The sequence below is a fragment of the Pseudonaja textilis genome, chromosome 4 (assembly GCF_049901715.1).
Source record: "Pseudonaja textilis isolate UNSWEBS1 chromosome 4, rPseTex1.2, whole genome shotgun sequence".
NCBI classification, from domain to species: Eukaryota; Metazoa; Chordata; class Lepidosauria; order Squamata; family Elapidae; genus Pseudonaja; species Pseudonaja textilis.
This window is the reverse complement of record NC_141993.1, coordinates 67052583-67076075: the sequence shown is the minus strand read 5'-3', so window position 1 is coordinate 67076075 and position 23493 is coordinate 67052583. Positions and strand designations below refer to the sequence as shown.

At 35.7% G+C, this 23493-nt stretch overlaps 1 long non-coding RNA gene across 1 annotated transcript; it reads left to right on the top strand.

Moving 5' to 3' along the window:
* Positions 1-305: 305 nt before the first annotated feature.
* LOC148125874 (uncharacterized) lies at positions 306-17872 on the top strand. The gene is made up of 2 exons (XR_015743586.1): positions 306-444; positions 15629-17872. It is a non-coding gene; the product is annotated as an uncharacterized LOC148125874 (long non-coding RNA).
* Positions 17873-23493: the final 5621 nt, after the last annotated feature.

Below are 23493 nucleotides of genomic sequence, written 5' to 3'. Positions count from 1 at the left end.
CCCTGGGTAACTCGAAGGGAGTGTCATGAGGCTTGGATTTGTCCGGTGTTAGTTCTGGATTTATAGGAAGGGACGCTGCCCGCTTGTTTCCCATCTAGCTCACTCCACCCGCCCCATTCCCTCCTAGGAGACCCCCTTCTGGCCATCTCGCTTTCTTCCCCCGCCCCGCGGCCCCTCCCAGAGCGCGTGATCCAGCCTGCCTTCCAACCTCCACGATCCCCTTCCCCGCCCCACGGAGTCCACCAGTAATGAAATCGCTGCGTGGACGGACTCGCGTGTGCCTTAGCTTCGCCTTCTCAAGCGCCTGAAGCCAAGGTATCCCATCAGCGCGCTTCCTTCCCGCTTCCCTCGCCCTGCATTTTCAGAAGAAGGACGCCAAAAGCGGGGAACGATTCCCTCGGTTTGAGGGAGAGTCCTTTGCAAAGTTTTACGTTCTTTCGACCGGTGAGGAAACTGAAGTTTCAGTGGGTTGGTGATTGGGTTTTTTTTTTTTTTTGCGTTTATCCGACGGAAGTAGCGCTTTCCTCTTTGATAAAATGCCCGCATTTCCCCGCCCCTGCCAGAAAGCGAACAGCTTGTTCACATTTTCGGGGGCCTCTACGGAGGTCCTCATGGGAACAATTACTTGAGGCATAGCTCAGTATGGTCTGGGCGTTGCACCGGGAGTGTGTGAATTGCAGACAATTTCACACACAGTTAGTTCCCTTCACTGATTGCCGAAATTCTTACATTGTATGTATGTGCTCTGTGTTTTGTGTTTAACCTTCTTACCTTGGGTTCAACATCAGGCAACCTAGTTGTTGTTGTGCCCTACCCTTGGCTTGGATTTTTGTTTTTTGCTTTGAAAAAGCATATTAGGAGACTCTGGGGGTTAATCTGGGCAGTTTAAAGCACTGCTTGATTCCATCAGCACATGCTACCCACTTCGGGGAACACCAGCAGTCACAAATCAGTTTGTGGGGGTAAAATCCCTGAGGGGAGACATGGCATTAAAGAAAAGCAGAGCTGCTTGCACTGTGGAACAGAAGGTGGACAAAATTTCCTCTTAGATGGCTGCTGGCTCTTATCACAGAAAAAGGGAAGCACCAATGTATATATAGCCCTCAGCTTACGACGACGACAATGGAGCCCAAGATTTCTGTTGCTAAGTGAAACATTTGTTAAATGGGCTTTGCCCCATTTTATGACCTTTCTTGCCACAATGGTTGCAGTTGTGAAGTTAGTGACCCAGTTATTAAGTGAATCTAGTTTCCTCATTGACTTTGCTTGTCAAAGGGGATCATGGGACCCAGGGACACTGCAGCCAGTCATAAATATCAGTCAGTTTCCAGGCAGCTGAATTTTGATCACGTGACCGTGGGGAGGCTGCAATGGTGTAAGTGTGAAAAGCGGTCATAAGTCACTTGTAGTGACTTTGTAACTACAGTGCCATTGTAATTTCAAACAGTCACTAAATGAAATGTTGTAAGTTGAGGACTACTATCTGTAATCTTGTGTCAGCTGCCCTTTCCTCCGCTTCGTACAATACCATGAGGGTTTGTGTGTGAGTGGTAGCTTCCTCCACTACAAAGTTGCACATCTCTGCCTGTAGCCTTGTAAATTTCATCTAGTGTTGCTTGTAAATTTCATCTATTCAAAGGCTTCCCTCTTGAGAATGTGCCAGTCTTCACCTAGAAAGAGTAGCTGGTTGCTGGTAATAAGCAATGTCTTTCAGCCTGACTTCAGAATCAACCACAAGAGGAACTTGATTTCCCTCAGCCTATCAATTCACACCAGCCTTACCAGCTTTGGTCCATGAGAAGCCCAGAGTGAGAAGACAGTCATCCTTTGGAAATTGTCAAAAACATGAGAAAAATGCACAACGTCTTTTGAAATCCTTTTGTAACAGGATATAAAACTGAGTAGTTGGCACTATGACTGGAAAGCAAAGGACAGGGTTCACAGTAATTGGATAGTTCATGGATGGATGCATTGAAAAAGGCAGTGGATATCTGGGAGTGATGGAGTTAAGAAACAAAATCACTGGACCCTGGAGTATGAATTATGAGCGCATATAATAGTTATGTGTAAATGGATAGAAAGTAGTTCTTGCAACATTTTCAGCTCATCCAGGCAATGACAGAGGCTAGGAAAAGATAATAGCAATAAGACTTCACAGTGCTTTACGGCCCTCTCTAAGTGGTTTACACAGTCAGTATATTGACCCCAACAGAACAATCTGGGTCCTCATTTTACGGACCTCAGAAGGATAGAAGGCTGAGTCAATCATGAGCCTGGTAAGATTCGAACTGTCAAATTGTAGGCAGCCAGAAGAAGTAGCCTGCAGTACTGCATTCTGACCACTGTGCCACCATAGTTCTTATGGTATAATGATATTATCCATACTATAACTAAACAAGGAAGGCATTCCTTCTGGTTTGAGCATTAAACTTTGACTCTTCATGAATTGAGGAACTTGGTTATGATCTGGAAAATTGGCACTAGTATATGTGTATGTGTAGATGTGTATGTATATTCATATTTATTCTAGTAAATGCAAGAATAAATGCATTGAAATCTTAAATACAGGGTTTTTTTTAAAAAATGTACACTGCTGGAATTGTGATGACCTAGGAAGAAGAGTTGCTAACGAAGAAGGACCAGTCAAAATCTTTACAGTGATAGAATAGAATAGAATAGAATAGAATAGAATAGAATAGAATACTTTATTGGCCAAGTGTGATTGGATACACAAGGAATTTGTCTTGGTGTAAATACTCTCAGTATACATAAAAGAAAATCAGGAGTTGAGAATCATAATGTACGACACTTAATTATAGTCATAGGGTACAATAAGCAATCAAATCATACTAGAAAACAGTCGATAAAAATCATAAATAGAAAAATGATAAAAATAGATAATAGAAGAGTAAAACACTGTAAAGGTTTGATGTTGAGCCAGCAAGATGAGAATGATATGATTTATCATCATCACTGGAAATAAGGAAAGCTTGAGAGATTGACAAGTGGATCTGCCCTGGGTGACAAATAGAACAACGTATATCTCCGTTCGGGAGGGGGTTGATGTGTGGCCTGATAAGCAGGGATGTCATAGAGATTTTTATCTTCCAGTAGTTGCAACCAGTTAACTTGAACCATCCTTTTGAAAACTACTCCAACAATGCATTTTTACAAATGGGAATGCAAAGCAGAATATAATTGTTTGAAATTTTCATTTATTCAAATGTCATGATGTAATTTACCAGTGAAAGAAAAAAAAAGTACATGGGAGAAAATATAGTAAAAATAATGGTCAAAAGGTAATATATGCACACCTTTGGCAAATTGGTGTAATCTTCCAAAAAACGTTGTTTACAAACATTCATATTTAAGAATTATAAATTAAAACAATACATATATATAACTTCTATCCTCTGAACTCCAATTCTTAAACTGAAACACCACATTGAACTGAACTTTGTGTAGGAAAAAACTTTCACTGAGATATTATTTCTTTATTGTTTATTTAATGCAATTGTCAAAGTTCAAGCTAAACACCAAAAGAAATATTATAATTTCAGTAAATTACAGTTATTGTAGGGTGTGGTGTAAATCCAAATACAGGTAATCATTGACATAACAGTTCATTTAGTGACCATTTAAAGTTACAACAGCTCTGAGAAAAGTGACTTATGACCATTTTTCACATAAATGACAGTTGCAGCATCTCCATGGTCATGTGAACAAAATTTGGATGCTTGGTGACTGGTTCCTATTTATGATGGTTGCAGTATGCTGGGGTCATGTGATTACTTTTTGTGACCTTATAAGCAAAATCAACGAGGAAACCAGATTCACTTAACCGTGTTACTAACTTAACTGCAGTGATTCATTTAACAACTGTGGTGAGAAAGGCCGTAAAAAACAAATATTTCACTTAGCAAAATAAGTTTTGGGCTCAAACCTAATGAAATGCAAAGAGAAAATACCATAGGAAAATACAGAGTTGCATTAAAATAACAACAATAAGAATCTTATGGGAAATCCCACTGGCTATATTGAGAATATTAAAATAACATGCTATGATATGGCTCAAACATGAATTTTAAAATTTTGCTTGGTGACAAGTACTTGAAAACTCAGTAAGGTGAAAGCTATTTGTAAACCTTCAGTCAATGTAATACAGATGTTCCCTCTGGAACAGATCATATAATTAAAAAGAAAAAGTAAATGGATAGATTCATTCAACTCTAGTTCTCAATTTAGAAAAAATATTTCAGATATTGTCTCAGTATCATTGGGGTTTCTACTCATAGGTGATCTTAATCGTAATGATGCCAAAATATGGACACAAGCTTTGATATGCAAACCATTGCTCTTTTCTATTTGTGTTTTGATATTGCATTCAATCCATGAGGGGATGATATATGGTAGAGGAAGAGATGCTTAAAAGGCATCTGATTGGTCCCCATTTGAGGCTATATTATATAAAGTTTCTTTAATGAACACTTAAATTATTTCTAAACTTAATAATTATGATGATGGCGGTGGTTGTGGAGATGATAGATGGCTGCTATTATGCATTTGCAAGTACACCTTTTCAGCTTTCTCTTAATCTTGAAGCAGGAGTTACATGTTTCTCAGCAGCTGTTCATGTATATTCAATGGATAACAGTCTGGCAGTTGTGTGCTTGCACATCTGTTTACCAAGTCAGAAATTCAAAGGCATTCAGAATGACTCCCAAAGACCCTTAGGAGACCTTTTTTTTGTTTACTTCAATACTATACAACTACTTCAAGTCATAACTGTAGGTATTGTTGGTCCAATTTTGTTTAGATTCTACCTATCAATTTAAAGCACCATTACTCTATTCTTTAAAGCTAACATTATGATACTACAGAAAACTGGGCTAAATTAAGGATATCTTTTCACATGATGAATTCCAGAAGGCAGAATTGTCTGGTTTGTGCACTATATAAAGCTGGCGTAATAGTCAAATGTGTGAAAAAAGCATTGACGAGCATTATACAAAAAGATACTAATTAGATTAGAATTATACAAAAAGACCTTCCTCTTCTTTAAAATATGTCAGTATTGTAAGGTTCATCTTCGTAACAATTTGACTAGCTCCTTGCAATAGTAATTTGTATTTATTAAAAGAGCAAATGTTTATCCAAAGCTGCAGATGTGGTTGAATTTCTTGTTAGCGATATCACTGGTATGAAAAAGGAATGTGCTAACTTTCTTTTTCTTTACTTTCTCTGCATGATCAGCACTTTTTGACTAAAGTCATGTTGGGTGCATGTAAGAGAAGAGGAAAAAGGATGTATCAAAATCTGCATGTCTGGAATTTTTGCCTGTCATTAAGCTGTGAGAGAGCTTGTCGGATGGTTTACCTATTCCTAACTAACTGAAGGTCTAGGGAGATTCTCAGTCATGCAGGTCATGGTTGTCATTGTTTTCCTTGAAGATGTTTCATTTCTCATTCAAGAATCTTCAGTTCTCCAGAACTTCTCCAGAACTGAAGAATTGTCTTGGATGAGAAGAGAAACCTCTTCAAGGAAAAACAAAGAAAACCCAGTTGCCTTTTGAAAAAACATCTCGCTGGATGTATAGTATAGTGTTATCAAATTTAACAGCTGTTTGACATGGAGATGAGTAGTTGAGCTGGTTTCTAATGCAATGGAAAATGGTTTCTGGCTAAGACAATTTAATGACTAGGCAAACAATTCAAACCTCCAAAATATGAGGCATAATTAATTAGGAAGTTCCTTTGAATTTGTATTTATTGAATTGAAGAGCAGTGGAAGGAAGCTCTTTGAATGAACTATGGCCTTCTGAATCAGATCTTTCTGCCTCCCAGTTCTGTTGATGGTCTTCTAGATCCTCCACTCCTGTGTCTGTCTCTTTCTATGTTTGTTATCTTTTTCTAGGTTTTCAATAATAGATTTTGCTGTAATTTTGAGCAGTACTAGATCATTTTGCATACCCAGCTAATCCATGGATACATCTTGTGCAATGTTTTTATTTAGTGCTTCTTTTATCTGATAAGAAGCAATAATTATCAGTGAATGGGAATAGAATAGACAGAATATGTGCCTACTTCTTAAAAAAGCTACCCACTGCCATAGCTGAACCTCTAAGCATAATTTTTGTAAAATCTTTCAGGACAAGCTCCTTGCCAAAACTGGTCACAAGCCACGGTCATCCCCATGTTGAAAAAGGGAGACCCCAGCCTTGTTGAAAAATACAGACCAATCTCTTTATGCTGCGTCACCGGTAAAGTCATGGAATCAATTATTAACCAATCCATTATCCTCTACTTAGAGACAAACAACCTACTCTCTAATGAACAATTTGGTTTCAGAAAAAAAGAACTATCCTGTAATTTGCAACTCTTGCACTGCAAAAACATATGCACTACACAACTCGATCAGGGCAAAGCAATAGATGCAATCTACATAGACTTCTGTAAAGCATTTGATTCGTGGTACACAACAAATTACTCCTAAAACTAAAATTTTATGGTATCTCTGGACACCTGCATAACTGGATAGAAACATTCCTGTCAAACAGACAACAAATGGTCAAAATTGGGAGTGTCCTATCAAATTCTGTACCTGTCAACAGTGGTGTCCCCCAAGGCAGTGTTCTAGGACCAACTTTCTTCATACTCTACATAAATGACCTCTGTGATCATATTAAGAGCAACTGTGTCCTCTTTGCTGATGATGTAAAGCTATTCAACACCACCGACAATACTGCTACCCTTCAAAAAGACCTCAACTATTTATTAGAATGGTCAAACAAATGGCAACTTCAAATCTTGACAAACAAATGCTCTGTCTTACATATTGGTAAAAAAAAAAATCAGAAAATAAAATACAGTCTGAATAGTCAAGACTTCGTTGAGGATCCAAACTCTGTCAAGGATCTTGGAGTACTCATCTCTAATGATCTAAGTGCTAGAGCCCACTGTAACTAGATAGCCAAAAAGGCTTTAAGAGTTGTTAACCTAATCTTATGTAACTTTTTCTCTGGTAATATTACACTACTAACTAGAGCATACAAAACATTTGCTATACCAATACTAGAATACAGCTCATCAGTCTGGAACCCACATTATGTATCTGATATTAACACAGTTGAGAAAGTCCAGAAATATTTCACAAGAAGAGTTCTCCACTCCTCTACTCGTTGCAGAATACCTTATGCCACCAGACATGAAATTCTAGCTCTAGAAAACCTAGAACTATGCCGCCTTCGGTCTGATCTAAGTATAGTATATAAAATCATACTTTGCAATATCCTACCTGTCAATGAATACTTCAGCTTCAACCATAACAACACAAGAGCAAACAATAGATACAAACTCAAGGTTAATCGCACCAAACTTGATTGCAGGAAATACGACTTCAGCAACAGAGTGATCAATGTCTGGAATACTCTTCCTGACTCTGTGGTTTCTTCCCCAAACCCCCAAAACTTCAACCTTACACTTTCTACTATTGACCTCACCCCTTTCCTAAGAGGTCTGTAGGGGGTTTACATAAGCGCACCAATGTGCCTACCGTCCCTGTCCTATTGTTTTATTTTTCTTATATGTATCCATGTATTCATAACTATGTTTTTACTTATACCTATTATCTTGTAAGCAATTGACAAACCAAATAAAATAAAATAAATAAAGAATGGCTACATAAATTGAATGAATGAATGAATGCATATGAATGCATAGGAAGTCGTATATCTAATGTCTAGAAGAAAACTGGTAAAAAACAAGGAAACTTGTGGCAGTTTGAATGGCTGTAATCATTGCTGCTAAAAAGCATGGCTATGTTGAAAGATTAGCAATTGCTTGGTGTTAGCAACTTACCTATTAAATGTAATCCTTCCTTTTTATGCTCCATAATCACAGTGTAACATAACCTTAAATATTCTTACTACAACTTGAGTCTGGATTTCTCCCCCTTCAACTGCTTTTAAAACTTTTTAAAGAAACCAGGCAACACCATCTATGTGGTAAACACAATGTCCAGAGGTTTGACCTAGAGTGCTCAATCTTAAACCATCTCCAGATTCATTGTCTGACTATCATTCAGCCTTAATTTGTTATCTATGAAATGAAAATACTATATGATGGTATGATGGTACTATATCACATAGTAATACTATGTTTTGAATATTGGCTTATAATGTTTTTTTTTCTTTTAAAAAAATCACAGATGAATTTAAAATCATAGACGCATTTTTCACAATGTTCTTCTATGTAAGACCCACAGATTATGTCCATATGAATGTTTATTCATATTAATTTAACCATGATTCATGAATGAAAGCATTTTCCTAGATATGCACAACACACTGGACCATAAACTGCCCAAATTATATGGGATAAGGTAGCATCCTAGATTAAAATGTAGCTGACTAATTTGTAATTCAATTTACCAGATCTGACCTTAAGAATTATCAGGATAAGTTTTTAAAGATCTTGCACATCTGTTTTTCACTGAGTGGATCCGGCAGGACGCTTATGCATTTTATTAGGATTAAGAATGAGTGAGTTAATTATGATCTGAAATCATAATTATTTTTCATTTATTTTAAGAATATAGGAAGCTGTTCCATACCAAGAAACACTATTTGTCCATTTGGTCCACTGTGATCAGATTGAGTGGTCAGCACTGGAAAAAATCCTTATCCCAAATTTGACCTCTGTTTAATATAAACTACATGTTCTATTACTGTTTTTAGATGCCTTGATAACTTGGCATAAAAAAAGCTAAGCAGCTTTCTCAGACAGGTATTCTTTTTTGTTAAGAACCATAACTTTCACCAGATATATATTGAAAACATGAAGGGCAGGTTGCAAATAATGTTAAGAATTTACATGTTCCATTGATTTGAATAATAATGAACTAGATTCTCTAGAACTTTAATTCTCCAACTACAATCATTTGGTGTGCTGAGCTTCAGCAGGAATACTTCTGAAAATACACACACACACACACACACACACATTGTTTTCAATTAATTAATATGTTCTCTTATATTTTATTCTGGAGTGATTTTCTGATTATTATTTAAGGCATTTTTCCCAGTATTGGTACTATGCAGAGTTGTTGACAATTTCTTCAACCTTTATTTTATCACATCCTGAAGACAGGAATAATTGCTGTAATTGTTTCCTTGCACCTCACTGTGGTTGGTCTGGTTCACTCTGTTATTTTTCTGTTGAGGCTGAATTAAACAGGGCATCCATTATTTGTAAATAAGACTGGGCTAAACTAATACTAGACAAAAGTCTGTTGGAGAAACTGGAGTGACTGTCATTCTATCTCTAATCTGTCTTTTTTGCCAATTGCTTAGTGAAACATTGATAATCACACACACAGATTTCTCAAAGTGAACATTTTTTCTTTCAGTGACTCTTAATGTCCAGGAGTGGGATTCTACCAGTTCGCACCTATTTGCTAGAACCAGTTGTTAACATTCTAAGCAGTTTGGAGAACCGGTTGGTGGAAGAAATTACTGGCCTAATCTTGTAAGGAAGGCAGGAAGGAAACATTCTGGTGTTGCTTACAGAAACTGCCTCTCCGTTAACCCTTATTACATTCTTGGCAGGACTAGACTTCCTGTCTCAGGAACGTCTCTGGAGTTTTTTCCCCCTCCTTTGCTGGTACTTTGTTTGTGTGGATTGACCATTCAAAGTTACAATGGCACTGAAAAAAGTGACTTATGACCATTTTTCACACTTACGACTGTTGCAGCATCCCCACAGTCATGAGAAGCCAGGCGAGGAGATGCCTGCCTTGATGTGAGTGATATTGAGTTGGCCACACCCAGCCAATAACATGACCACCAAACCATGTCCACCCAGTCACATGACCACCAAGCCACACCCACCACCTAGGCCATGCCCACAGAACCGGTTGTTAAAAAAATTTGAATTCCACCCCTGATCTAGTGGTCTACCATGTGAAATGGAGGACTGCCTAGAAGATCCTCTAGGTAAGATCCAACAAGGTTCATCTCAAATTTTCAGTGGGTTTTCTCTTGGGTAAGTGTGCAGTATATATACAAACACAAAGATGCATAGAGATATTCATTGATTCAGTCTCTGATTGTTTCATTGATTTAGTCATCAGATTTATACAGCTTTCCTTATCACAAAAGTGATTCTGGCCAGTGTACATTAGAAGTATATAAAACAGTAATCTAAAAATATATTGAAATACTCATATTACAATTAAAAGACAGTGAGATAGTAATATATATTAATAACAGTGGAACTTACCAAATATAGACAGGTTGAAAAATATATAAGTGATATTTCCTGTTTATTTATTTATTTATTTATATTAGAAAGGGATGGCTGCCAAGTATGGTTAAAAAAAAGTTAATATGGGCCACAGTGCACATAAAAGCACCAGTCACATCATTGTGTCCACCTTGTGATTTCTTTTATGATACTCTGTCATGTGGGTACAATGGTTAGAATCCAGTATTACGTGCTAACTCTGCTGATAGCCAGGAGTTCGATCCCGATCGGCTCAAGCCTTCCATCCTTTGAATGTCAATAAAATGAGGACCCAGATTGTTGAGGGCCATATGCTGACATTGCAAAACACTCAGAGAGTGTTATAAAGCATTATGGAGTGGTATATCACTTGAAGTACTATTGCTATATTACTTCTCATTATCTGCTTCCTCCTTTTGTTCTTTCCGTTCTTTTTCCTTTTTGTTAAAGTTAAGAAAATAAGCTACTTGGAATGAAGTTCTATTTGTTCTACTCCACAATGGTATTATACAGTATAAAATATGGAAATGTCAAAATAAAGTTGAGGAACAGATATCAGTAAAATGGATATCTCTAGGAGAATATGGAAGCCCTGCATGGGAATCCCATTTTTTAAAATAATAGTTAACCTAATTCTTTTGTTATAGCTCACCTTGAATATTGTGTTCTGGGCATGAGGTTTAAAAAAGTAGTCAAATCTAGAAGCAATTTGAAAAAGAGAATCATTGATAATCAGGAAACTGGAAACAAGTCCTGAAGGAGAAAAAAAAGAACAAGAAACCAGGATAAAAGGTGAAGCTATGATAGCCCTCATCAAGTACCTGAATACCTTTTATATTGCAAAGAGCCAGCACCAGGTTTCTAACATCCCAGGATACAGAACATGGAATAATTATCAAATCTTGCAAGATTTGGGCTTTTTTGCATGCAACTTCATAATATTTCAGGGCTAAAGTCTTTGACATTTCATAAGATGTGTTGATTTCAGAAGATTTCAGATATTTTTAGTTTTGACAGAAGTCGTATTATTGCAGAAGTTTGTACAAAGATATGTGATGCCTGAAAAGGCTATAGAAAACAAATAAGATAGACATACTTTTGTCCCCAGGATCTTTGCTGTGCCTATCCTAATTAGGCGTATGAATCATGCATTTACAAGGTGCAAGTTTAAGATGTTCAGATATACTTCTCTTTACACTTTTTAAATTGGAGAATAGACGGATGACTATCAGAGATACTATATTTCTCTGGTAGCTTCTATATATGATGACTTTACTTTTAGCCTGGGAGGAAGTCATCTTGGAGTTCAGCATGAGAAATCTCTTTTAACTGTTTGATCTGCTATTTTATTTTTAATTCATGTTTTTGTTTGCATTCTATTTTTTTAAAATCTTTTTTGTATTTCTATATTTTATATAAGCCATTTTGAAGCTGTTGTGAATGAGGGAGGTAAATATGGAAATAAATCACTTAGAGATGCAAATAACTTCATTTGTTAAATCATTCCAATGTTTATTGTATTATCTCCATCTGAGTGTGAAGGATAAATCGCCCCTAATAACAATAATGCTTTATTTATAAACAATTCACACTATAAGAGAAATAAGTAAACAACAAAAATAGAATTCACTCTCCCACAAAGTGAAATTTGCATAATGCAGGAGCAAACTGAAGAATTTTTTCCATTGCTTTAGATACATTTTTGACCATTTCTTCCAAAAGCTGTTATAATAAGGACTTTGAAGATAACTGAAATTACCATATTTTAAAAAAGATTATTTTAAAGCTCATTTCAAAGTACCTTTAAATATGTGTATGACATTATATGTATATCTTTTCTGTGCTGTGAGAACTTAAACTGAATGTTATCCAACAGAATATGTAACGGAATTCTTGGCGTACGCTTCTGTTTCAAGAGCAGTGATTTAGAGCCAAGATGTCGCCAAGGAAGGGGAGAACAGTGTGTGCTTTTAATGCTTTTCCCTGCTGGTAATTTTTCTATTGCATCTCCCTCAGCTGTTGCTTCTTGCTCAATTCAAGATTCGCACTGATATAGCACAATGGAGTTGGAGAGAAGAATGGAAACAGAGAAATGGTGGTGAGAAAATGCATTGTAGCACCTTTTCTTTCCATCTAGCAGTTCTTTAATCCCAATCTCTCTGTCCATGAGTAATTTTACTAAATAAGTAGCAGTCATACGTAATTAAATCTCTATTAGTCAAGTTGTTCTTTATCTTTAGTTTTCTTTTTAGACCAAGAATTTGAAACAGACCATCTGTTTCTTAATCCATGCTGAGTTATTTATTTCCCTATTTTTGCCAGGATAGAGTTTCTGAATCTACACTTGTCAATAACAAAAGGATGTGAGAGAGGATCTGGATCTGGATAAATATAAGAAATAAGAGAAACATCAGAATTAGAATATATGCGTTGTTCAATAATCAACAGTCAGTTTGATGACATATTGATTCATAAAAAATTAGAAAAATTATGAGCATTTGGGTTGTATTTTATAAAATAGAATAATATAAAATTCATGGAAATGTAAAAATATACATAATAATAACTGATGATGATTACATTGCTTAACCAATAATTCCAAATTAAATTCCCAAACTAAGAGATGATACGTTTTTTAAAAATGAAATAAAGCATATGGACATAAATACTGTATATTACATGTCTATATTAGTTCTTCTTGCATCTAAATATATTGTTTTCTATTTGTAGATAATTGCTATTACACTTAGTTATCATCAATCCGAAGTTTTAAATTCAAAGGTGGCTAGCAATGGTATGTGTTGGTAAAGTCATAAAAGAACTATCAGATTAGGGCAAATCTGGCACAGATGGTTCACTTGCAGGGCAACCAAATATTGTTTGAAATATGTGACAGCAAATGTGCTCTATGTGGCAATGAGCATGGACTCTATTCTTGGAAATTTTGATAAGATGATTATGATATGCCTTGGAACAGGGGTTCCCAACCTCTGGGTCATGGCCCACTAGTAGGCCATGAGGTGTTTGCAACTGGGCTGCAGAAATGATGCATGCACATCCCCACATGCATGAGCAGCGAGTAAGCATGTGTATGTGCACTCAATTTGCATGAGAGGCATGTGTGCACACTGCTTGTGCAGATGGAGCTGCACACATGCATGCTTGCTGGATACTTGTGCAGATCCATCTCCCCTTCTCAAACACCACTGGTTGGCAACACTGAAAAGTTTGGGAACTCTGCCTTGGATTTACCTTGGATTTTTTTCTATCCATACGTTAGAATTATACTTTATTACATTGGTGTCAAACTTGGAGTGTCACATTGCTGTCACATAAAATTTCGTGCTGTTTTTCCCATTCATGGAGCTGGGGTGGGCATGGCCTGCATAAGACACATCCGGCCCATGGGCTGCTAGTTTGACAGCCCTGAGACCCCCTATCTCTCCTCTGAGTGAGAAGCTATAAAAATTAGAAATATACTTTAAGCAGTGCTATGCTGTGGATCAAGAACTGTGGAGCAAGCTTGTAGCCCAATATGCTTAGCAGAGGACATGAAGAAAATGTTAAACATACTCATTTTTTTAAAAGCACCTGGAGATTATTCTGGCTTGTGTGTTTGATTTAATGAGTTTATCTGCTGTTGTTTTTTTTTGCCTCTTTCTACACTTGCCAGTGTCCACTGGAGTTAGCCCCCCCCTAAATTTAATAAATAATAATTTACAAAATTTCATAATAAATATTCATATTTTTGTAAATATAACATTTATTTAATATTTAGTTTATTATAAATATATAATAAGGATCTAATAAACTTATCTAAGAAAAAAGAGCCTTTGATTCAATCATGGCCAGCAAATTCTCCAGTATTTTTTGCAGCATCCAGATGCAATAACAAGAAACTCAGAAAATTGTTCATATTGCTGCACCACCCCATTTGAACATGTGGTATTCGTGGATTTATAAATGTTCTATTAGCTTTGGCAATATTTTATGAATACGAATTTTAATTCTTTTATAGGTGTTGCCACAACTGACAATACTACACTGATAAAGAGTTTCAATATCAGAATTTTCATTAGGAATTATTCTATTCCATGAAAGCAACTTTTTCCCATTGCCAAATAGTTCTTGTTGCTCAATACAGTTACTCTAAGAAGTTCATTTAAAGGGTGCAGGATGTCATACAAGATATTCCAAAGCATTGCACCATAGCCTTGAATTTCTTTAAATCAACAACAGATGTTGGGGGTAGAGGATATTAATTCCTAAAATACTTCAACTTTCTTTCAGTGAGGACTCACTTCATGTTAATTTATGCAATGACACTGATATATGTGGTATTTTTTTTAGCGATAGGCATTTTTTTGTGTTTAGTTTTCAATTTGCAGCTTTTAAACTTGCTAGAACTTTGGGCAAGTCTTTGGACAGGTTCATCTTAAATTAATCCTGAAAATTCAAATTCTCACCAGCTGCATACATACTCCTTTGGAACATCTTGGGAGTACTAGAAATCCTAAATGGTATTCTTTTATAAAAATGTAGCAAATTGTGTAGTAAAGATAGGTGACTGCACAATCTGGGATGGTTAGCTTTTCTAAAACACAGGGTTAGATCAGGCAGCAAGAATACTGTAGTGAGCACATGCAAGCAGGGGTGGGTTTCTACCAGTTCTGTCCACCTCTGTAGAACCGGTAGCTCTGAAGAGCAGCAGACGTAGAACTGGTTCTATGTCTGCTGATGTTTTTGCCCACCTGCCCACCCGGGCTGTTACCTGATCTTTATTTCCTGATTTTTCAACAAACGAGGCACAGCTGCAGTTAAAAAAAAGCAGGAACAGAGGGCTGTTTCAAAGGTTGCTTCTTTGCACGCAGCGTGCTGATGACGATTTACAGGTGCGTGGCTCCCAGAGTGCAGGGAAGCTTGTAAATCCCAAACCGGTAGTTAACCCTGTCATATCCCACCCCTGCATGCAAGTCATTATGGAATATCATTTATACTATAATAGGAAGGAAGTATCTCTCCCTTTTCATGTGTTCCCTTTTCAAGTCTTCACATGAGTGACTTGTTTCACTTTTCTCGGACACATTTCTTTAGTGTGACTAGTCTTTTGGTTCATTGATTGCTTTATTCATTTTATATGGGGCTATTATTCTGAAATTCTTTCACTTTAAGACTAATATTATCCTAACTATGAATTTTATAATAAATAGAATAGGAAGTGACACTGTTGAACTTTTGTGTTGGAGAAGACTTTTGGGAATACCAAAGAAATGGGTTATTGAACAAATCAGTCCTTAGGAGAACCCACTTAGGGCACACGTGACCAAACTCAAATTATTCTCTTTCAGAAACATTATATGAAGACCCAGATCTCTTGAGAAAGGTCTAAAGCTGGAAAATGTGAAAGGAAAGAGAAAGAGGACAAGAACAGCAGCAAAGTGGATAGACTCAGCTACAGTGGGGATAAGTGCACATCTGGAAGATTTGAAATAACATTAAGGACAGATCATCATGGAGAAAATCATCTATATTGTTGTTATGATTTGACAATGACTTGATGGCATATAATCAATAATCAATCATTCTTTCTTAAACAACATTTTTTTCAGAGGAATGACAAAGGCTTTTGTTCTTTGTTGGGCTACATAGAGACTTATTCCACATGGCACATTAGTTCTATTGTTAGAGCTGCCTCTTATCTAAGAAGAGTGTTATATGTCCAAGAGAATACATATTTTAAATTCACATTCACTGCCTATGACTATAAATATCCTAAGTACATTTTTCCAGCCAGTGTTTCCAACAATATTTATTAGAAATGAGCAAGCTCTGGAAATTTCCATAGCAATATAATGAAAATGTGATTATATCCTATTCTGTGCCAATTGTAAAACACCCAGTAGGGCCATTTACTTGTCAAGATGCAACTAGAAAATGTAGCAGAGTTACCAAGCAAACAATAGTTTCCCCCACCCCACAAATGCTTGTGTTATCACCATGCATTGCAATTTTGCAACTTCTCTTATCTCTCTATTATAAAGTATCATGGTCTTAGCAGGACATGCTACCCTCTCTGTGCAATTTTTTTTTACCAATGCATCTTAAAACAACTAAGCTATATTGGTGCAAATTACCTTAAATGATACGTACCATCACATATATTTAGTATATGCTCATAAACAACATGACAATGTAATCTAGACAGTCATTTTAAATATACTCCCAAATCAGGAAAAAAATTCAAGATTTCAAGATCCCCAGATGGCTGATAGCAGTAACATTAGCAGGCTCAAACAAGTTATAATATGAATCATAAGTCATTGTATATAGGAACAGTATTTGGGATTGCAAAACTCCAGTTGGCCACTAGTTTAGAGGAAGACCTAGTTATTAGTGTATCTATTGTCATATAATGATCATTAACATTTTTGCAATCCAGTTAAATTCTGCCTGCCTGAGCACTTTTGCACATTAATTAATAAAAACAGTTATACAGAGAGATAGTTTGATGTAGTTGTTAAAGGCTAGGGTAGAAACTGAGGGTAGAAACTGGGAGACTGTGAGATCTAGTCCTGTCATAGGCATAAAGCCAGCTGGGTGACTGTGGGCAGTTTCTCTCAACCTCTAGGAGGAAGAAGGCAAGGACAAATCATTGTTGAAAAAGTTGTCAAAAATATCTGCAGATTTTGTCCAAGTTAGGAGTTAAGATTGACTAAAAGACATAGATTAATGTGCCCATTTTTTTCCTTCAAAATCTGGTCAACTAGTATATGACGAACAAAGGAAAATGCAAAACAAACAAGTTGTCTTTAAGTTCATTTAATGTATTCACCATATGAAGCGAAATAATATTTACTATCAATTGCTGTGATCTTCACTTAGTTATCCTGAAACTGCTATGAAAATATAAGTAACTCCAAAGAGAAAATGTAATTTTGGGGGGTTGGGCTGAGCTGGGCTGGGCTGAGCATGGGGCAATACAATAGGGAAAAAAACATGACAAGAATCTAGTTTACTGTATAGAAATCCAATATCTTAATAGTTTTTGCCATTTTTCCAGGGTACCTACAGGATTATCTTCTCCAAACAGAGTTGGTTTGACCTATCTAGGATACTTCTAGTGAAAAAAAAAAACCTTATAGTACATTAGTGAAAGGTTCAGAGGAATTATAACTACTTCCCAATAGAGGTAGAACTAATCCCTCTCTTTCTGTTTTTTTAGATAGATGTTAAAAACCGAATTATCTTGGAGGACTTTTCTTCTGTTTCTAACTGATGTCATCTTTTTCTTTATTATTCACTGATTAAACTTATCTTTCTTGTTATGTACTGTTTATTTGCTATTGGTGGTTTTTGACAATGTTCCTACTCTATTATTGTTGTAATTGTGATAGATTTTTATTTTTTGATAGATTGTATAAACTGCAGCAAAATAGATATGTATTTAATCAATAAAATAATGAAGCAGTATTTCAATCTGTAAATAGCAAATCAGTGCCAATGAAATGTGATGTTTCCTTCTATTGATTATGGCTTGATATAACTTTGGAATCTTTGGATACAATTTATATAAAATTATGTTAAACAGGTAATCAATTTTCTGATGGTCTTTTTTCAGCAAATTTATAAACTCTGATGACCTACCTTGGAGTCTTTTTTAAAAAAAACAAGTTTTATTCAGTTTTCCATATTTTAACATCTCTTTTTAGTGAACAGCATGATTACAGGTTTCACGTACAAATATGACCAGGGTTACATATTCAATTTTTATATCCAATTCCTTATCTTAACAGTGCTTTTATACTTTTTCTATTTTATTGTATATTCCAAATATTTATCTCATTATTTGATAACTTTATAATCATTATACTGTAATACTTTTAATTGTCACATTTGTATATTTCATCTTAAATTCTAATTAAAAAAAGATGCTTCTTCTATAAATTGGTTTTCCCCCTAAAATCTCAATATAAATGCACCACCTCTAAGTTATAAATTCATTTATTTTTCACTCCTTTTAAATCTCATTAAAACATTTAACATTATTACCTAAAACATTAAACTTAATAATCCCTTTAAAACTACATAGCATATATAAATCAGATTCTGCATGATTTTTCTCCTTTTAAATTTCATTAAATTTCCCCCCCCTAAAAAAGGACATATTAATCTACTCATTCAAACAGTAAAACTCTAAAGCCCCAAAGTTAATTCCATTTCAGTTTTCCTCCTATATAATTTCATTTATTTCCATATATTTAATACACATATTCCATTAATTATTCCATTCATATTTAAACCAAAAAAAGCCAACATTCCAATCTTAAAAATATTTCAATATATCTAATACACTTATTCCATGATTTGTTACAATTATCTCTCTACATAAAGAAGAAGAGCATTAGATTTCATTATCCAAAAAATAACAATTCTGTTTTTCCATCTTGTCAGTCTATATGTCCCTATTTCATAACTATAAATTTATTTATACTACCCCTCAATATCTTGCAGAATCTTCTTTCTATATAATAATCACCCATTATCTCTGTGTCCAATTAAGGATTTCCCCATTTTTTTACAATTCCCATATTTCTTTGTTTCCAAATCCTGTTTCTTGTCCCTTCTTTCCCCCTATCTTTTCTACTTTGTTCTTTCATTCCAGTTTTTATCCCTCTCTCTATTTATAGCTTCCTTTCACCCTTTGAATTTCTGCTGACTCTTTTTTTTCCCCTTTTTAATTTTTCGGATATTCCCCTTTTTATTTAATTTCTTAAATCTCCTGTATTTATTTCCAACTCTTTTCTTTTTTCTTTCAACAGTTCTTTGTTCTCTATGGTCACTAAAGATGGTCCCTTCTATGATTTGCTCCACCTCCTCTTCTGCCTTTTGTCTTTGTTGTTCATATTGTGCTGTCGCATTTTCAATAAATTTTAAAGCAAAACCCAGCGATTCACCTCGTTCTTGTAGTGTTTCTTTCATTTTTCTGAGTTCCATTTTTAATGCCAGAAGAGAAATCACCATTTTACAACTTTCTGATTTGCAATTTAATCCAAATAGTATCTTTAAAGTTTATTTCCAACAGTCAACTTTTCTTCCTCTCAAGTTTTTAAGTCTCCACTAATCCAGTGCCAAATTCATGTCAGAATCAGCAACAAATCCAAAGGCAGAATCTTCCTAATTCTTTCTTTGTTACAATGTTTCAATTTTTCAAAGTTCTTGCTTTATTGTATCAATTTCCATGCAATTTCAAGAAATAAGTTTTTTTTAAAGAAAAACAAGTTTAACTGAGATAGCGCTCTTTACTATGCTAAGTCTTCACCCCCTCTTTTCTTTTTTCTTCTCTATTATTCAGACCTTTTTAAACACAATTTTCCAAGAAGAAAAAGATCAAATCCTGTTGATATTAAATTTCCTCTTTAACAGTCTATAGTTCAGCTTTATTAGTGCCAATACAAAATCAAAGTATACTTATCCAAGTTGATTATATAGTTCCTTCTCCAGCTTCTACCTTTTGCAGTTTCAAAGCTGCAACGCTATCAAAAGCAATTGACACCTTTTCTCTCTCTTTCTCTTCGCCGCTTAGATCCTTTCTTAAAGATTCTTTGAAATGTTAATCCTGTGAATATCTTCCATTTGATTATATCATCCCGTTCCTCCTGCTGTTCGCTTCTTTCTCTCTCTCCTGCACAATCTTATTCCAGTCTTTCCCTTCAGGGTGGCCATTTTAGACCACCTCTTCAGGCGTCTTCGGGAGGGAGCAATTGCCAAGCCAGGGAGGGGATTTGCAACTCCCCTCTACCCAGCTGACAGTCTCCCCTTCCTCCGCCACCCCTACGAGGTAGCTTCTGCCCCGAATCCAAAGGATTGGGGCTCTCCGACACCGAAGCATGAACCAAAGCCACGCACGATCACGGTCAGCAGTAGATCTTTGGGGAAGCTCAAAATAGAAAGTCTACCTATGAGTCTTAAACTCATAAAAGATATATCAGTTCCCTAGCATAACTCAACACAGCTACAGTATATATATATGCATGAGAAAGAATATAATTGGAATAAAATGCCAATTCTTATGTTATCTGAAGTTTCATTTCTTCAAAGTATTGAAGTAAGAAGTCTGGTTTGATTGATTTTAATCATATTTTGACTAAATAAGTTGCCAATGCTCTCCTCTGGTGTAAGAATGTAGTGAACCTCCAGCAGAACTAGGTAGATGTTCAAATTATCTGTCTGAGTCAACTGAAACAAATCAATGATACAACAGGAACAAATTAACCTGTCACCTCTGCGGCCACTAACACTGCTGCTTTTCTTCCTGTGTCCTGCCTGATAAATATGATGCCAATCCAGAGATATCCAAAGGTCAGATATTCATCACCCAGTGTGAATTATACATTTCATTGTGAATAGCTGAGCCATGAGGTGGTACACTGAAAACATGCCCAGCTTAAAATGTAGGGAATCATATTCTACTCATGCGCAAATTAGATCAACTGGTTATCACTAAAGTTTCTCGAAAGTTCATTGTTCCTTCCCTCTTCCAGCCTTGTACCTATGACCAGAGCAGCATCCAAACTCTACTTTGGATAAACTTCTTATGAGAGAACCTGTCCTTGTCCAAACCAGTCTGAGTAACACATATTAGATGTGCTCTTTTTTCCTTTAAATTGTCTTAAATATGGATTTGAAAACATTTTTTTAAAAAAATATTTTTGATGGGAAGAAAAATCAAGTAGCAAATTCACATCCTACTCTCATAAAGATATGCTATGTTCTTTGAACACTTATGAATACCACCATTAATAGTACTGATCATTAAATTTCTTGCAATATACCTGTTTCTATTCAAAATTAATTTAATGAAGATTCAAATATGTTGCAATATTTTTATATCCCTTTTCTGTGCAGAATTAGATTAATGATGATGCAGAATGAAAAAAATGCAGGCAAAAACCAAAGTCTTGAGTAATCAAAACTGGGAATTTGCTCAGTTTAAATGTTCTTGTCCATGCAAAATAACATTTGGTTCATTACACACCACTGCTTTCTTATTAACAACCAATTAAATGCAAAAGATGGCAAACAACCAAGCTAAAAAGAAATTATAGGAAGCTACGTTAGATTGTGCTTTTCTGAGATGTTTCTATGAAGTCTTAGAAGGCCTGCAAAACCATGATATAGAACTTTTTGTTCTTTACAAATCCATTCCAGGAAAGTGATAAGCTTCTAATTAAAACAGCTAGCGAAAATCCCTCTCTAAACAATGCCTTGTGCATGGAAAAATTTGGGTTTGCTGTAAGACAGGAATAAACACACACACACACACACACACACACACAAATATATGCATTTAATTTTTGTACTTGTTCTTTAAAGGATGTTGAAAAAGAATGACAGGCACTGTTTGGCAATCATGAAGCCCTCTTTGCTTGCAATTTAACAGCACCTGAATGACCTAACAACTCTAATGTTACTTTTACAATGATGGTCCATACTTTAAATCTTATTATCCAACTGTTTTGTGATCTTCAAAATACTGAAACTTCCTTTCTTAAACTGCTACATTGCATCCTTTAAAATGTAACATTTGCTTTATAAATAAATGCCATATAAATTTAATAAATAATATTACTAATAGCCTTCCTCCCTTTTTTTCTAAATACATGTTTATATATTTATATGTTTCATCTAAACAATCCAGGTATTGGTTATTTATTAGCTAATTGCTTCCCTCAAAATATTCACAGGTCTATCTTTGTGGAGAAGATTTTGTCCCCATCTTAATTTTTGTAAAGGCCTTAAAGAAAAAAAAAGATCTAAAAATGTCTTGAACTTTTCCAAGATGTGAGATTTATATGTTTTGGTTTGGAGCTAATTACTCAAGTAACATCAGTTTGTGCATGGCTTCAATATTTTGTGACAGTTTTACTTCTCTACCTTTCCATCTTATCACTGCACATTGTGTTGTCCCTTCACACTTCAAGTACTCTGACGGCTGATAGTTGAACAAGTTAGGTATGCATTAGTCTGACTCTCTGTCTCATTATTCTATCTATCTATTAGCTTTAGATAGTTCAACTCATCCCTCCATTGTACAGATTAACCCCAAAAACTTTAACCTTAGACTGTCTACTATTGACCTCACCTGCTTCCTAAGAGGTCTATAGGGGGCGTGTATAAGTGCACCAATGTGCCAACGGTCCCTGTCCTATTTTTTTTTATTTTTTTATTTTTCTTATATGTATCCATGTATTCATAACTATGTTTTACTTATACCTGTTATCTTGTAAGCAATTGACAAAAATAAATAAAAGTAAAATAAAATAAATAAAAATCTTCCAAATTTTGCTTCCAGAATTTACAACCAATGTGGCCAAAAGAAGTTGCTGGCTAAGGAATCTGGAAAGTATACTTCCAATACATCTGCAGAACAGCAAGTTAGGAAAATACAATGGCTTTGTTAAATAAATATTTTGTTAATAACTTCTACATAAGAGGAAGGAATTTCTGATTTTGTTGCCACTTCAATGTCATTAAAGAAGAATGGTATAGAAAGAGAATTACAAATATCTATCAATACATATAAAATGAATAATTTGTTTTGCTTTTGACAGGCCTAGAAGGCAATACATATGATTATACTATATCTACAGAGCAAACTATCTGAAGATAGAGGATAATTATGAATGTTCATCAGTGGCTCACAAGGTCCTTCCTCCATTTGATGGAGCCTTTCAGGCATTGGTGGGATTCAATTTTTTTTACTACCAGTTCTGTGCGTGTGGCTTGGTGGGCTTGGCAGGTGTTGCAGAGAAGGATACTGTAAAATCTCCATTCCCCGCTCCCGGGGGAAGGTTACTGCAAAATCCCATTCTCTCCCCACCCCACTAACTTGCTTTCCAGCTCTGTTCTCCTGTGCATACAACAAAAGAAGACCCAGTCAATCAGCTTGGACTTGGGAGGCAGAGAATAGATGAGGGCAGTGCCAGTCAGAGATAGTATTTGCTGGTTCTCCAAACTAAATTTTTTTGCTACCAGTTCTCCAGAACTGGTCAGAACCTGCTGAATACCACCTCTGCTTTCAGGATATTCAGAAAAACAGAATTGTGAAGGTTGTGTGATGCAGTGGAGCCAGGCCTTCTGAAGCCTATATCTCCAGTATGGCAGTAGTGGAGTTTGAGTGGAGACGCCCATCTGGTCAGGCTGGGTTGTCCTT